The 18,407-nt window shown below is 38.5% G+C and overlaps 1 non-coding gene and 1 pseudogene across 1 annotated transcript; one reads left to right on the top strand and one right to left on the bottom strand.

The window, feature by feature from the left end:
- The first annotated feature begins 649 nt into the window (after nucleotides 1-649).
- LOC111368567 lies at nucleotides 650-10,370 on the top strand (annotated as a pseudogene).
- Nucleotides 10,371-11,546: 1,176 nt separating this feature from the next.
- Nucleotides 11,547-11,619, bottom strand: TRNAR-CCG. Its single transcript has one exon. It is a non-coding gene; the product is annotated as a tRNA-Arg (tRNA).
- Between the last annotated feature and the right edge of the window lie 6,788 nt (nucleotides 11,620-18,407).

Raw genomic sequence — 18,407 nt, 5'->3', positions numbered from 1 at the left:
TTGGGATTTTTAGGGTTGGTGTTTAAGATCTCCACGAAATGAGAAGAAGAAAAACTGAAATTGAACGTGGATGGAGGAATACAGAGATGAAATTGACAAAAAATGATAGGAAATAGAGATTTGAAGTCACTTTTTCCGTAGATGGGTGAAATGAGAGGAGAGTAGGAGAGGAAATCCACAAACGTGACGGAGGAATGTAGGAGCAATTATAGCGATGAGAGGAGTTGTTCTTATCAATTTTGTTTAGGGGTAGAGTTTAGTTAATAATCAGGACGTAAATATTACTGCATTAAAATGTTTAATTAGTTTAAAATGTATAAATCAAAATCCTTATTTTTATACGGTACACAGCCTAATTTCCTCAGTTCAATGCCGCCCACTGGCCTAGGGCCCAACGAACTGGGCCCCACACTAACCCATCGTAATTGCCTACGCGCCAAATTTATTTATTTATTTTTTTAACTTCTCGATTCTTTGCATTTCACTCCCCGTGACCACTTTTCATCAACACAAACTTCACAATCTGACCACTTCTCCATCATCATCGCTCGCTGGCTCTCTCTCTCAATCTGACCACTTCTCCATTACATATTCTGTCTGATTTTGATTTGTTTTGGTTTAGGGAAGTTTGTGTTATAATTTTGTGGAAATGGCGGCAAAGAAGAGAGTGGTATCTCTAAAGGAATCTGATCTGAAGTGCAAGAGAGTGTTCGTGAGGGTGGATCTTAACGTGCCATTGGATGATCACTTTAACATCACAGATGATACCTGAATCAGAGCTGCCGTACCAACAATCAAGTACTTGACTGGTTATGGTGCTAAAGTCATCCTCTCTTCTCACCAGGGGCGGACGCAGAGATTCGTAGTTAGGAAGGCACAATCAAAATATTTACAAATTGAATATTTTGTTCTTGATTTATAATTAACCAAGAAAATGTATATTTACATTTAAAAAATATTTTTTCATTAATATTTTATTCATCATTTTCATCCATTTGATTTCGAACAATCATTTTATTAATATTTTGCTCATCATAAGAAAATACATATTTATATTTAAAAAATTTATAGTGTATTTAATATAAACAATTAATTCAATTGATCAAAAGAAAAAAACATATAACTAATATTCAATCAAATAAATATAATTTGTTAAATATAAGTTAAATTGGATATAATCAGTCCAGTCACATTCTATGTACACAATTAGGCTAGAAGAAAATGCAAATTTAGGTTCTAATTATTTGAAAACTTGATTAGGAAGTGAAAAAATTTTAGTAGATTTTATAATTTAAAGAATAATTATGAACAAATTTTAGAATATTAGAAGGGTTAAGATTTGGTAAAAGGTGTGAGGGTGAGCGTAAGATAGAGAAAGAGAAAAGAGAAAAAAATTAAAATTTATTGTGATTTTGCCCCTGTTTGGTGGAGTTTAAAATTAAATTTTTAATATATTTTGATAAAAGTTAAAAAATTTAGGATTTTGTGAAATATATTGTTAAAATTAATTGTTAACTTTGATTTATATTAAAATTTATATTTCAATTGATAAAAAAAAAATCAAATCTCAGAAGTTGTGGGGTCACATGACCCCCCAGGACCCCCCTTGGGTCCGCCCATACTTCTCACCTTGTATGTGTTCTACTAACAGTAAAATTCTATCAAATAGATAAACACGAGTGATAGTTGTATGTTCAATTAATTACCAAATTGATCAACTTGGATATAAAATGTGGTTAAATTATTAATATTTTGCTACAACCTGCTTTATTAAATGGGAATGCATTTCTATAACATACAAAATGTAAATGCATATTTTGGGTTTTAATGTACATGTTTGTTTTTTAAGCCTTTCTTATAGATTGGAAGTTCTTACTATACATTGATGGAGTAATTGATTTGGATCATTGTTGTGTTTCGTGGTTATTTATCATAGGTTTGTTATATGTTTGATGCTGTTTAATATACTAAAGCATTACTACTGTTAAGAATTTGCGAACTTCTGATGTTTGTTGCACTCCATGCTTCGGTGGAGTGGGTAAGAGTCGTTTTCCGATGCTAACAAATTTTTCCTGTGAGAAAATTGATGATGCCAACCTGGATTAAGTAGAAATTATCTTGGTTGTCCATTTGCCTGAGTTTTGGCTAATTTTTCTTTGCGACTTGTCATTATTTTTATTTTGTGCGATAGCAAGCTGTGGTTCATTTTTTTATTTTTATTTTTTTTCCCCCAGTCTTTTGTTATTCTGGCCCATGTTTCATTAATTAGTTTTATAGTTGTTGATAAGGAGGTGTGTGTTGTCTAAAAATTTTGGATTTCAGGAACGTCCAAAAGGTGTCACACCAAAGTACAGTTTGAAGCCTCTCATGCCTAGACTCTCTGAATTGCTTGGAGTTGAGGTTCGTCAGCAGTTGACTTTCATGTATAGTAGTTTTTCTTTTAATTGACGTCTGTTTCTTGGTAGATGGAGATTCTTTACTTATTTGGCTTCTGGGAATCAATAGGTCAAGATGGCAAATGACTGTATTGGTGAAGAAGTAGAGGAGTTGGTGGCTGAAATCCCAGAAGGCGGTGTTCTACTTCTGGAGAATGTTAGGTTCTACAAAGAAGAAGAGAAGAATGATCCTAAGTTTGCCAAGAAGCTTGCATCCCTCACAGATTTGTACGTTAATGATGCATTTGGAACTGCACATAGGGCCCATGTTTCCACTGAGGGAGTGGCCAAGTATTTGAAGCCTTCTACTACCGGATTCCTTATGCAGAAGGTTGGCTGATACTTTAGACTTGTTGAAGTTATGTATTCTGTATTTGGATGAAAGATTGCTCCTTTGAATGTTTTGCTGTGCATGTATGTTAAGTAATTGGGCTGCTTCATATTCTTGGTCCATAATATTTGGGCCTATGTTGTTGAGTGTGGAAAACTGTCCAATTCGGATGAAGAAAATGTTATTCCTTTTAAATACACCTCTTCATTTAATTGATGCTTGATCAGGCCGTACACTTGGCCATCTCCCGATCGTTGATCTGTAGCTCTTTGACTGATTTTTTAAAGTATTATTTGGCCACACACTGGTTGTCGATTGAACTCTGTGTGTTAAGGGTTTTCTCTCCTTCTTCTCTCTAACCACACCGTATATTCTTTGTAAGTTTCTTGATCTGAAAATCTGAGTGGTTCTTAGATTCTACACTTGATGTATACTGTAAGAAAGGTTCTTAGTGATTTGGTGTGGTTTTGTACTGTGTGTTGAGGCTAGAGAAACATCGAAGAAATCTCTGATTTCTTCGTACATAATGTAACTTTTATTGGTGATTTCTTAGTGGATCTAGAGCTCTATCCACTTGTGGATGCTCAACAGGTGAGTAGGTCGTGAGACTGAACATTCGAGCCCTTTGTGACGAAAAAATTCTTCGTGTTCTTGTTTTTACATTTCTGCAATTTTTAATATGTTTATTTCTGAAAATATAATTTTAAACAAGATCCTGATGCCAACAAGTGGTATCAGAGCCTTCTCCTTTTAAAATAATTGTATTAGGGTTTGTTTTCTCTAAAACAAAACGCCTGTATTTTTTTGAAAACTGCAGATCTGATATTGGAAGAACTTTTCTGTGATAAGAAAATTTGTTTTTCTTGAAAGTTTCTTACTGATCAATCTTCGATCCAACTTTCTAGTTGGATCTCTTCAAGTATTGGAATACCTATTTGTGTAGATCTGTGAGATCTACGATGATTAGTCGATATTGTGTTCTGTTCAAACTTTTCTTTGAAAATCATTGTAACTGGCTCTTGACTCGTAACGATCTGTTGTTTTTGCTGAGTTGTGGTGATTTTCGGGTTGACTCATTACTGAGTCCTGCTGGTTCTTGTGACTCATACTGAATTCCTGGTGAGTTGGGTCGACTCTGTCCAATTCCTACCGAGTTCGTGCTGACTCTTTATGACTCATTGATTCCCTGCATGACTACTGAAATCCTTGGTTCATTTCTGGTATACTCTGAACTCTCTCCTTACTATTGATTACCTGTGTTAAGTTTTGGAGCTGATTATTAAGGTAAGTTGCCCTCCAGTACTTTCCGTTGTCTAAGATCTCATACGAAGATCTGGGAATCTGAGGGAGTACTGGAATTAAGGGTTACCACCCCTTAAACCGTTTCAAAACTGGAAATTGCAATGATATTTTCAATTTTTGTGATCTTGTTATTGCATTTGTTAAAATGTCTACTGCATATAAACTTGAAATTGAGACTTGAAATGGTACTGGAGACTTTAGTTTTTGGCGCCAGAAAATAAGGGCTCTGTTGTTACAACAGAGATGTGCTGCTGCACTTGATGGTAATTGGCTTGCTGAAACTAGTACCTATAGGAGAAGAGAGTTAGATGATATTGCCTGGAGTTCTATTTTCCTTCATCTTTTTGACAGTGTAATTAGGAAAATAGGTGAAACAACTTGTGCTGAGGCCTTATGGACTAAACTGGAAACCCTTTATCTAACTAAATCCACACCTAACAAATGTTATCTCTTGAGGCGGTTTTATAATTCTTCCTATGGCCTAGAAGAGAACATTGATAGATTCATAAAACTAGTTCAGGATTTAGAGAACTGCGATGAAGAATTATCTGAAGGCCAACAAGTTGTTGCCTTACTAAACTCTCTAAGTGATGGATATAGGGAAATTAGAAATGCCTTGGAGTATGGAAGAAAAAACTCACAGTTGACATAGGAATCTCTGCCCTAAGAAATATGAAACTTGAACTTAAAACTGATTCAAAAGATTTCAAGTATAGTGAAGGGTTACACATGAAGGAAAAACTAAACCAAAGTAAGAAAAATAATCAGCGTAACTTTAACTCTCACAAGAAAGGAAAATATCAGAACTCTAAGTTTAGAGATAAAAACAAGAACCAAGCAAAATAAAAGAATCAAGTCAGAAAGTGTTACTACTATGGGAAAACATGATACTTGATAAAAGACTGTTTTAAGAAAATTTCTGATTTGAAGAAATACTGATGGTTCTGCAACTGTTGTTTGCAAGAATGAACTTGATGTTCAAGGAGTTGTTCTTGTTAATACCCCCAATAGAGACCCAAAAGAATGGGTGTTAGATTCTAGATGCTCTTTCCACATGTGCCCCATTAAAGATTGGTTTACTGAACTTGTTGATCTTAGTGGAGGACAAGTTCAAGTGGGAAATGACATGAGTTGTCAGATAAGGGGAACTGGAAAATTGAATCTTCTGTTAAGCAACAACTATATCCTTGAACTTGATAAAGTCAGATATGTACCTGAACTAAAAAGAAACTTGATTTCTTTAGGAGAATTGGATGAGAAGTATGACATAAAATCTTATAAGATTGATCCTTAACAATAAAGAAGTCATATCATCTCCTAAAATAAATGGCATCTATACTCTTCAAGCTGAACCTTTAGTAGGTTATGGCTCTCCAGTTATTAATTCATCCTTTGATAAGTCATTAATATGGCATAGAAGACTTGGCCACATGTCTGAAAAGGTAAAATGGGATGTTTTGAAAAAGATAATATTGAAAAGCTAAGTTTTTGTGAAGATTGCATAATTGGAAAGCAAAACAAATTACCTTTTAAATCTAGAACCCACAAATCTACTGTTATTTTAGAATATTTATATGCTGATCTTTGGGTCCAGCATCTGTAAATACTCTGAGTAGATTCAGATTTTACCTGCTCATTGTAGATGATTTTTCAAGAAGAATTTGGACTTTTCTTTTAAAGAACAAATCTGATACTTTTCAAAATTTCAAACAATGGAAATTAATGATTGAAAATCAAACCAATAAGAAAATCAAAGCACTAAGGACTGATAATGGCCTTGAATTCTGTAATTTGGAATTTGATTCCTTTTGTAAGGAATATGGAATTCTAAGGTATAGAACTGTAACATACACCCCTTAGCAGAATGGAGTTGCTGAAACGATGAATAGAACTTTATTGGAAAAAGTCAGGTGTATGTTACACATTTCTGGACTTCCAATGTTCTTTTGAGGAGAAGCCCTGAAAACAGTAACATATCTTATAAATAGAAGTCCCTCAAGTGCCATTGATTTTCAAGTCCTAGAAAAATTGTGGTCAAACTCTATACCTGATTATAATGGACTTAAAGTTTTTGACTGTACTGCTTACTTCCATTAAAAAATGAAGGTAAACTTGAACCAAGATCCTTGAAGTGTGTCTTCTTGGGGTATGGGGAGGAACCTAAAGGGTATAGACTTTGGGTTAAACGTCAAAAAGGTTATAGGGTTATCATCAATAAAAATGTTATCTTCAATGAAAATGAATTACCCTGCAAGACATCATCATTTGGAATAGAATATGCTGAACCTATACCTATGAAAGAGGCTATTCTTGAGAATCAAATAGTTGAATCAAATGATTAGAATGACTTAATTGAGGTGGAGACCACCCAATCAGATATTAATCAGGGTCTGAGTGAACCTGAAGATGAAACTGAATTAATAGATCAATCCCTAGCTGATTACCAATTGACTAGAGATAGAGATAGGAGGAATAGGTTTCCATCCTCTAGGATCAGAGATGATGAATTTGTTACATTTTCTCTCCTCTTAACTCTATAAATTTTGAACCTTCTACCTTTGAAGAAGCTGTAACTTGTTCTGAATCCAAGTTTTGGAAAGAAGCCATGAATGAAGAAATGGAATCATTGATTAAAAATGGAACTTGGATATTAGCGAATAAACCTAAAAATTAGAAAGTTGTGGATTGTAAATGGATCTTTAAGATAAAAGAAGGGGACTCTAGTATTGGAGATAAAAGATACAAAACTAGGTTGGTTGGGAAAGGGTTTACCCAAAAGGAAGGAGTGGACTATAACGAAATTTTTTCACCAGTTGCTAAAAACACGACTATAAGAATTTTGCTTTCCTTAACTGTTCACTTTAATTGGGAACTTGATCAACTAGATGTAAAGACTACCTTTTTAAATGGGGACCTTGATGAGAACATTTACATGAATCAGCCTAAAGGTTTTGAAGAAAAAACTAAAACTGAAAAAGCTTGCCTATTGAGAAAATCACTTTATGACTTGAAGCAGGGTCCCAGGCAATCGTATAAGAAGTTTAATTCATATATTCAAACCTTGGGCTTTGTCAAAAGCAATTATGATTTCTATTTCTTTTTCAAAGGGTCAGGATGACCTGAATCCATTTATTTACTTTTATATGTGGATGATATGTTACATGCTTGTCCAAATAGATCTGAAATTAATTTTATTAAAGTGAAATTAAAATCTGAATTTGAAATGAAAGATCTGGGACAAGCAAAGAAGATTCTTGGAATGGAAATAGAAAGGAATAGGAAAGATTGCACCTTATGCTTGAAACAATGTGCTTATGTGAAGAAAATACTTGAAAAAATTTCTATGACTGAATGTAAATCTGCTTCTTTACCTCTTGCAAATTACTTTAAGCTATCCAATGAACAGTCACCAAAAACTGTTGAAGAATTTAAAAGAATGGAAAATGTACCATATGCAAACACTGTAGGGTCCATAATGTATCTCATGATTTGTACTAGACCAGACCTAGCTCATAGTATAAGTATACTGAGTAGATTTACGGCTAACCTTGGTGAGACTCATTGGCTGGCTATGAAATTGATTCTAAAATACTTGAAAGGCTCATCAGATATAGGCTTGCTGCTTAAGAACGGCAAAGAAGGCATAATTCCTAAAGGATACACTGACTCTGATTTTGCTGGTGACTTAGATAAGAGAAGGTCCACTTCATCATATGTTTTCACTTTGTGTGATGGATGCATTAGTTGAAAATCTCAATTGTAAAAGTTAGTTGCTTTGTCATCCACAGAGGCAGAATATATAGCTGCCTATGATGCTGTTAAAGAGGGTCTATAGTTGAGAGGGTTATTAAATGAAATTGGATTCATAAATAATTCTGTTAGAATTTATACTGACAATCAGAGTGCTATTTATCTCAGCAAAAATCCTATGTATCATGATCGAACAAAACATGTTGACATTAAGTTTCACTTTGCGAGAAATATGATTGAAAAGCGTCTGATCAATTTAGTAAAAATCCCAACAAAATTTAATCCCTCTGATTTAGGAACCAAAATACTGCCTTTAACTAAGTTTAAAAACTGCTTGAAGATTCTAAACATTACTTGAAAGGTAGCGTGTTTAGAAAAATCAAGTTGTACTGTTTTAGATATGTACTAATCTTTTTTTTTTTTTTTTTTTTTTACAGGTAAATAATAGCAAATAAAACAAGTTGGTTCCTAGACCCTAGAAATTACCAAGAATAGTTCAACAATGTGGAGATTGTTAAGTAATTGGGCTGCCTCATATTCTTGGTCCATAATATTTGGGCCATGTTGCTGAGTGTGGAAAACTATCCAACCCAGATGAAGAAAACGTTATTCCTTTTAAACGCGCCTCTTCATTTAATTGATGCTTGATCAGGCCGTACACTTGGCTATCTCCCGACCGTTGATCTGTGGCTCTTTGACTTATTGTTTAAAGTATTGTTTGGCCTCACACTTGGTTGTTGATTGAACTCTATGTGTTAAGGTTTTCTCTCCTTCTTTTCTCTAAACACACCGTATATTCTTTGTGAGTTTCTTGATGTAAAAATCTAAGTGATTTTGAGATTCTATACTTGATGTATACTGTGAGAAAGGTTCTTAGTGATTTGGTGTGGTTTTGTACTATGTGTTGAGGCTAGAGAAACATTGAAGAAATTAGAGATTTCTTCGTACATATTGTAACTTTTCTTGGTGATTTCTTAGTGGATCTAGAGCTCTATTCACTTGTGGATGCTCAACGGGTGAGTAGGTTGTGAGATTGAACATCCGGGTCCTTTGTGGCGAAAAAATTCTTCGTGTTCTTGTTTTTACATTTCTGCAATTTTTAATACGCTTATTTATAAAAATATAATTTTAAACAAGATCCTGATACCAACAATGCAGTCGGTGTTTTGAACTGCAAAGTAACTTTTTTCTTCGTAGACTTCTGAATTATATGACTCGTCAAGTGTTATTAAAATGTCTAACTCAGTGGTTGGCACTTATCGCATCACTGACAATATCTTTAATGCATTATGTTGTTGAATTTAATACTTGTGTGGTTGGACATGTGTTGACATCTTGCTAATGTTGCATTTTTCTTGAATCTCACGAGCTCGATTACTTAGTTGGGGCTGTAGCAAACCCGAAGAAACCATTTGCTGCAATTGTTGGTGGCTCAAAGGTATCCTCTAAAATTGGCGCGATTGAGTCATTGATATAGAGGGTTGACATCCTCATTCTCGGTGGAGGAATGATCTTTACTTTTTATAAAGCCCAAAGGCATGCCGTGGGATCTTCACTTGTGGAGGAGGACAAGCTTAGTCTTGCTACATCACTAATGGAGAAGGCCAAGGCTAAGGGGGTGTCTCTCTTGCTACCTGCTGACGTTGTTGTTGCTGACAAATTTGCCGCTGATGCAAACAGGAAGGTAGATGGCTCCACTCATCGGTATTTAATAAATGTTTTTACCTCTAGAACAACCTTATAACTTTGATCTGGTCCGTGCGTTTTGAATAGCTTAACTTTGACTTGCTACAGTTCTGAAATAATTCAGTGGCTAGCTAATGAGATAAATTGCTTACCTTGGCGCTACGTATTTATATGGAGAAAGATGTGAATGATTGCAGCCTCCAACAAGCTGATTTTTGTTGCAAGAGTTCTTTATTGTAGTAAGTGAAGCGTTGCTCAACATTTCTGCAGGTTATTCCAGCATCTGGAATTCCTGATTGCTGGATGGGATTAGATATTGGACCTGAAACTATCAAGTCGTTTGGGGAAGCTCTAGATACTGCGAAAACAGTCTTTTGGAATGGACCCATGGGTGTTTTTGAATTTGACAAGTTTGCCACAGGAACAGAGGTTTAGTAACTAATAAAATAACTCATAACTCTAGATAAATTCTATTTTCTGTCGTGTTTTACTTGGATATTTGAAATCAAGTGCATGAATTGTTTTTTCTTTTCCGTGCTATAGCAAAGATATTGGCGGAGCTTAGTGGCAAGGGAGTGACAACAATCATTGGAGGTAGTGACTCTGTTGCAGCCGTTGAAAAGGTTGGGCTGGCTGAGAAGATGAGCCATATATCGACTGGAGGCGGTGCGAGCTTGGAGCTTCTTGAGGGAAAACCCTTATCTGGTGTTCTTGCCCTCAATGATGTTTGAGTGAAGTTTTTCTTTTCACGACTGGTTTCCAACCAGAGCGGAAAATGTAGAGCTGGTCGTGGAGAGTATAAATCACATTTTGAATAATTATTTCTGTGGGTAGGTCTGTATTCACTGCTGCTGAATTAAAAATTTTCTCCTTTTTGATAATTATCCGTCTTTAGATTATATTGGATGGTTTCATTTGTTTTCTCCCACGTTTATTGGGAAATGCAGGCTCATCCCTCTCTAATAAATCCCTGTTGATTTTGAAAGACCTCAGCTTAGCAATAAAATGTATAAATTGTTGGTTGAGAAATATTTTCCTATACTCTTTTCTGTGTTTTTTACTATGTTGCATTAGCAACTGTTGGAATGTGATTATCACGAAATCGGTTCGAGTCAGATTAAATAGAGGAGCTGCTATCAGCAGATCATGTTTCATTGTTCTGTGAGGTACGGATTTGGGTAAAGCTAGGAAACATTTATGCGGGGGATGGTTCGTTTATCACTTTGGTTCTGATTGTTGTCTTGACTAAACTGTTGGAATGTATGAAAAACCTTGAACAGTAATAGGGTGCCACCTGCTGTCGTTGATGTGGATTGGATTTGCTGATTGCTGAGAATGATGTTTTGTACCGTGGTTTAGCAATTAACATTAACAATCTTTAGGAATCAGATTCCCTCAAAAAGAAAATTAACCAAGTTCTTTTACTCTTAATTCTGCTTTGGTATAGAAGATGTATGATTTGCCTATTTAAACTTTGTTTTATTTCAATTTTTAAATTGCTCATGCTTACCAAAAATGTTACTATTTCTCTCGTCCAAAAATTGAAAAAGTGATTTTATTTCAAACACATTATTAGAAGAATGTGCATCACAGCGTTCGGAATGAATTCTATTTTCCTCTTCCATATGCTTTTCATGTTTTTAATTTGTAATTCTTGTAGTTGTACTTGGTTATCCAAACAATTGTTGTCCAGTAAGCGTAGTAAAAAGATGGAAGATTTATGCATAATGTTGAAATTGGTACAATAAGAATTTTAATATTAATTCGTTCGTGATATTTCGAGAGAAAGGAAATTTTCAATCGTTATTGAGTAAGATGTGATTTATTTGACAATAATCGATAAATAAATATAATACAATTTTTAGTATATAATTACTTCCTTTTTGAAATATCAAGGAAATTGGAATTCTCAATTCGATTAAGTTGTGCCCTATTTGACAAGAGACAAATAGTCACGGTATAAAGATCATTGCTTGAAATGGAGGGAAAAAGGCTGAAAAAAGAAAAAGAGAAATAGTATTGGAAAAGAGCGAGTCAAGACGCGATCACGATGGGACTCGAACCCACAATCTCCTGCTCCGGAGGCGAGTGCTTTATCCATTGGGCCACGCGATCATCACATCTTATAGAAATAAATTAATTGATTCAATTATGTTATTCTCTCTTTAAAATAAAATTCTTTAAATCTCATACTCATTTTCAACCATAAATTTATATAATAAATATTTTACACGCAAACAATTTTTACCACTTTTAACCACACATTCTAAAAAAAATCACTATTCAAAATATCTTTTTTTTTCCTCAATAATGACAATCAAACAAGGAGTTAATATATATTCATCGAATAATGTTATTTAGAACCATTGGTGTTTAACACTAATCTAGGTTAACTCACTAGTTACATTAAATTGTTTGTTCATTTAAATACAAAAAAAATTATAACCTTTTTAGTATGACATATTAACGTCTAGACTGATGTTCAACACTACTAATTCATTTCCATTAGGCCGATATTTTTGCTAGACTTCTTGCCCCTTTGGTTGATACCACGTTAGGGACACTACTAAAATTCAATTCTCACCTGCCCATTCTTTTAGCTCCACCTTGTATTAAAAACACTTATCATACCTCGAACCTCTTTAAAAAAAAAAAAAAAAATCTTGACATATAAAAAGAATCTAATGAATGTTGGAGTTAGCCGTTGACCTCGAAAATTGGACCTTCTATGTGGCCAATCGAGAGTTACTCCACGTATTCTTTTCTGTGCACATTTAACGCACGGTCAGACGCACACAGTCGGGACCAACGGGGGTGGTGGTGGTCGTATATACTCCGACGGTCAAGTCATGTTTAGGTGGTCAAAACAGTACTCAGGAGTTGTGCCAAATAATAAGGGGGAGGAGAAAATATATATATGCTTGCTATAGAATGCTATGTAGTAAGAGTTTCATTACCTTTGTTTCTTGTCAACCCTTGGGTATTTATAAGTGGGATGAACCGTTGGATGTAGGGCACGTGTATACATCTGACGGTATGAGGTGTCTGCTCATAGGCGTCAATCAGTCGCGTCTGTAGAGTGGACAGGTAATTACTTCTCCCGACTTGAGTTGACATAAAGTTGATAAGTCACATCAACTAGCCTCATGGAGACGTCAAATCAATTTAAACCTTAGGGCAGAAAAGATTTTGGCAAAGATCTCCTTCTGAAATTAGCGGCGGATCTTCTAACAGAGGTCCCAGGAGTACACTTCGCCTTGACCTCAGGGGCGAGGGCGCTTCGGTCAGTTCAGCAGGATTGTCTATGTCTTGCAGTGTGATAGCAGGTCGTTGACATTGGAGAGATCACTTCGGAACTGCTTCGGGTGGATGTCGATCAGATCGGAGTGTGTGGTGGTGGACATTTCGAGGTGGTTCAGATAGGGGCGTAACAGTGGCCCCCAAGTTCAGGTATGAATATTTATATCATGGGTAGACTTGCCTTCCCGATCGGATGTGTATGCCTCGGGACGTGGATCGTGACTTGTGAGAGTTTGTGGACCGATCTTCTGCATTCGCCGAAGCGATGATCTTAAGCAGATGCTCTAAAGCTTAGCTACTGCATAAGGAAAATAATTACTCACGTGAGACCGAAGTGCTGCAAGACTAGATGATGCGTAGGAAGAAGGTCAACGCAGCGACCGAGGCGATGACCTACAGTAGACTCGCTTTAGGTGCATCTAAACTTTGTAAAGTTGAGTGAGGAGCCCATCTGCCACCGGTGCGCTGACCCACAGGGGACGACGCGTTGGGAGATTGCTAAACTCTGTAAAGCTTAGGAGGGAACACAGCGACTGAGGCGATGACCCACAGGAGACTCCGCATCAGGTGTGTCTAAGCTTTGTAAAGTTGAGTGATGAGCTTATCTACCACCGGTGCGCTGAGCCACAGGAGATGACGTGTTGGGAGATGGCTAAAATTTTGTAAAGTTTAGGAGGGAACGCAGCGACCGAGGTGATGACCCACAGGGGACTCCGCGTCAGGTGCGTCTAAGCTTTGTAAAGTTGAGTGAGGAGCTCATTTACCATCGGTGCGCTAACCCACAGGGGACGACGCATTGGGAGATGGTTAAAACTTTGTAAAGCTTAGGAGGGAATGCAGTAACCGAGGCGATGACCCACAGGGGACTCCGCGTCATGTGTGTCTAAGCTTTGTAAAGTTGAGTGAGGAGCTCATCTGCCATCGGTGCCCTGACCTATAGGGGACGACGCGTTGAGAGATAACTAAAACTTTGTAAAGTTTAGGAGGGAACGTAATGATCGAGGCAATGACCCACAGGGGACTCCGCTTCAGGTGCGTCTAAGCTTTGTAAAGTTGAGTGAGGAGCTCATCTGTCGTTAAATGATTTGACAGTTGTTGCGTATTTTCAAGGTGACGGTTGGGTGCCATGCCCATTCCCCTAAAAGGCTGCTGCGACTACTTATTGTCAATGGCTGGTCGTGATTGAGGTGACATGTTTCATGCGAGCGTGAGGGTCACAGCAAGATCTTAGGCGTAGATTAAATCTGGCGTTTCATTTCAACGGCCTATATTGACGATGCAATGGACGGCCTAGATTACTTGCATTTGAATTCAACGGTGGAGATCAGCTGGAGCGTTCTATAAAAGGCGGACTTTGAGCGTCTTTAAAGCTTTTCATCCTTGTGCAAACAGAAAATTTACTTTGCTTTCAAATCATTCGCGATTTTCGACGTTTTTCGAGCGTTTCCGATGAGAAATATCAATTTTTGGCGACCTTACACCATTTCCTGACCATTTCCGGCTGGGGAAACCTCTTAATTTGTAAGTTTCAGTAACTTTTGGGACATTTACTTTCTGAAAAATGGCTTCTAAGGGAAGTTCTGGTTCGGGGAGGGGGCTAGAATTAGTGAGGATGGACTAGGGTTGGCAACGGTTCGCTTATGGGTCGGTTTTGCCAAAACCATAACAACACTACCAATTTTTTTACCATACTATAACTGCACCATAACCACGTAAATCGGTTCGATTCGGTTCAGTTTGGTTCGGCGCGGTTCGGTTCGGTTAATAACCACGAAAATAAATTAATTTTTATAGATTCATCCATCAAATTGATATAAAATAATTTATGAAAAAAGTCAATGAAAACAAAAATACAATATTTCAGACGAAAATGCAAACATTATCAAACAATATCCCAAACGAAAATGCAAACATTATCCCAATTTTCAATTGTAAAATACAAATTTTACAAACAATATTATAAATATAACAACACTAAACTTTTCTTTCATTCTTCATTGTTGTGCATCGAAGTTACTTGATTCATTCTTCCCCAGAAGTCTTACTAGCATAGATCAACACTCAAAGTTGATTTCTATATAGTAAATAAGAAATATAAGTAGAGAATACAACGATATTACCTATTCCAGAATGATATTAACTAAGATTTAAATAAAAAAAATGTACCTCTTCGTCAGGTTCCTTCTCGCTAAACGTTGCACAAGTTTTAGAGTATGATGAAGAAGTAAATTTTTTTACACACAATAGAAAAAAATTAACAATAAAAGGAGCCGTGCATGAGTTTGTGGTTTGTGAAGAGTAGGGTTTGCATTTATATACTGTCATACTAATGCTATTACTATGGGGTAATGGTAAGTGGGTTGGCCGGCTGAGTCATGTAGATGTAATGGGGGGAGGGAAGATTTTGTTTTGGGCTAGATAGAAAAGTAATGTAAATCCCAATAATCAATTCAATTGTTTTTTTTAGCGGGTAATCGGTTCGATTTCGGTTCGATGAAGTAAATACCATACCTGCACCGCCACGAACCGGTTCATTAAAATAAAAACCATATCTGCCCCATTGCACCATCGGTTCGACTTTTTTGCCCCATTCGGTTCGGTTAACCGCGGTTTTCGATTTTGACGGTTCAAATTGCCATCTCTAGGATGGACGAGCCCACTGTGGTGACCTCCTCCGATATAGCTGAAGTGATATTTGGGAGGGAGAATATATGGAAGAGGCCGGATAGCCCGGTTGATACTTCTGTGCACTGGAGGTGTCAGATTACCACTCCAAACTAAAGGAGGCCGACCTAGAGAGACTTAGGGTAGAATATAGGATTCCAGATAGCATAAATCTGATCCTCTTCGAGCCTGAAGAGAGGGCCTGCTACCCTAGGTCGGTGTGCGTGGCTATAAGTGAGGTGATCCTTAGAGCCGGCCTTAGGCTTCCAATTCACCCTTTCTTTAGAACGGTACTTAGGTCCTATGGATTAGCTCCGACCTAACTCAATCCGAACTCCTGGAGCCAAATGGTGGGCTCCTGGATGTTGTGGAAAGAGGCGTCACTTGGGGTTGAGATGCCGTTCTCCGTCTTTCAGACCCTTTATATCCCTAAAGCAACAGTCGGGGGGAGGGAGGAATAAGACCCGGGGATGGTATTACTTTACTTCATGGGGTTTCCATACTCCATTTGTGGTTGATCTACCGAACTCCATCAAAGAGTGGAAGAGCTTGTGGTGCTGGACCGCAGGACGATGGGATGGAGGGGGACCCCCTGGCACCTCTTACGGTCCCCACGAAATACTCGACACTTAGTGAGTATCACAGTTGCGTTTCTTTATATTTCTCTTCGGTTCGGATTGTGACTAACATTTGTATTTCTCTTGAAGGTACTCTTCCTCGGTGCGAACTATCTTCTGAAGACTTCGACACCATTTACATCATCTATCAGCTGCCTCAGAAGAAGAGGTCATACTATCGGCTGAACAGAAAAAATCTACACGTCATTACACACGACCTGATGGCATTTCAAGGTAACTGTCCCGAAGCCTTTACCTTTCAATATTTCTGAACTCTTTACACTTGTACTAATTCATCATTTGTTCCTTGCAGACAACTTCAACAAGAAGATGCTTGTGCGCCCTGACTTTAAGACCATCCAAAGGATGATGACAGAGGCACGGGCGCTGAAGGCCTCCTCCTCCGCATACAAGAAGCAAATGGAGGACTTGGTGGATGCCAGTAAAAGGCTCCAGCCTCCGACGGGATAGGAGGTGCCAGAGGACCCCGAGGTCGACCTGTTGCGGAAGGGCAAAAAGAGTGCCGCTCCTTCAAAACGCCCAACTGTGGCAAGGCCACCCCCCATTCTGAAGCAGACTACAATCCCAACTGGGGTGGCCATTCCGGAGAAGAGGCCTGCACTAGCAGGGGTTGCTACTGCGCCAGCCACTTCGCCACTTTCTGTCGTGCCTATTGCCCAAGTGCCGAGGCAGCAGAGGAGAAAGAGGGCCCGTCCCTCTAAGGAGGTCGACTTCTTGGGCATCAACCCGAAGGAGTCAATGAAAGAAGTGTTGGAGGTCCTTCCTCCAGAAACGGTTGTGGTGGCGGATGTCCACAACAAATACTGGACCGAAGAGTGGAGGGACCACACCCTTCCTGCACAGCCGAAGACCTAGTGGCGGCCAACAGTGCCTGCGTGGCCCGGGCTCTCAGCACCAGCATCCAACTCGAGGGCTTGGTGAAGGATCTGAACGCTAAGAGGGAGGATCTCGCCAAGCGCCTCGAGGAGGCGATGCAGTACGGGGACGCTATGAGAGAGGCCCGGGCCAAGGCCACTGAGGAGGAGAAGGGACGGAAGGAGGCCGAGGCCCAGCTGACTGCCGCCAAAGTAGAAGTGGAGCGGCTGAAGAAGGAGCTATACGAGGTGGAGTGCCAGGTGGCTGCCATGAGTCGGCGAGTGGATCACACCAACGAGCACCACCAGCTCGCCACGGAGGCTCTGGAGGCCTCAAACAAAGAAAATGCAGAGCTGAGGGAAAAGGCGGAGGCTCAATCTGAGGAGATCGCCTCCTTGAAGGAGGAGTTGAAGTCGTCAGGGGAGGTGGTGGTTCAGAATTTCATTGACCACTTCGAAGAACACCCCATGTACGACGACTTCGCCAACTTTTGAGCCTCTTGGAGTGCCCAAGGCTTGCTGGGTCGGCTGAAAGAGGTCCACCCCACTCTGGACATCTCCTCTTTGGTGGCAGAGTTCGGGGGACCAACTGGAGGCCGGTCTGATAGGCTTACTGAAGAAGCTCCGGAGGCCCCGGAGGCAGTCGAGACAGAAGCGGTCCGAGAAGACCCTCCTGTAGAATAGGGCCATTTTTGTAATGGCTCCGGCCTTTTTGTATTTCAAATTCAAGTAAATGAAATGAATTTTTTTTGTTAAGTATTGGTGCTTTTGCTATCTTATTGTATTGATCTGTTTACCCTTGTATGAACATTCAAGACTAAGCTCCTCTTAACAATAACCAGTTAATAATAGAAGATCGGATCACTCAAGTTAATATGAAGCGGACCATTTAAGTAAACATGAAGTGCCTCTTAACGTTAATTAGTTAACAATTTGAGATCGGATCACTTAAGTAAACATATTGAAGGACTGAGGAAACAATTTACTAACCGATGTGGCATAGAACCGAAGTTTCATTACTTTGACAAATTACACCACACTTTACCAAGGCAATTTCAGTACTTAGTAAGCTAGGGAACTTATAACTAAGATCAGATCAGAACACCCATTCATTAGACAATATTGGGATCGGATCGGAACAAAGGCTCATCATTGATAGTACTTCTTCAAGTGTCCGATGTTCCATTGATAAGGTAGTGCCTTTCCTGCCATGTCTTCAATTTCGAAAGTGCCAGGTCGGGATTCTCTGCAGATGCGTAATGGCCCTCCCAGTTCGGTCCAAACACTCCGGACCCTGTTGATTTTGAAGATTGGAAGACCCTTCTAAGGACGAGGTCCCCCAACCAAAGAGTTCTGTTTCTGACCTTGGAGTTATAATAGCGGGTCATCTTTCGATGATACTTTGCCAAGTTCACTTGGAAAGCATCCCTCATTTCTTCAAGGAGGT

The sequence above is a fragment of the Olea europaea genome, chromosome 19 (assembly GCF_002742605.1).
Source record: "Olea europaea var. sylvestris chromosome 19, O_europaea_v1, whole genome shotgun sequence".
NCBI lineage: Eukaryota > Viridiplantae > Streptophyta > Magnoliopsida > Lamiales > Oleaceae > Olea > Olea europaea.
Note: the sequence above shows the minus strand (reverse complement) of the source record. Positions and strands in the feature narration are given on the sequence as shown.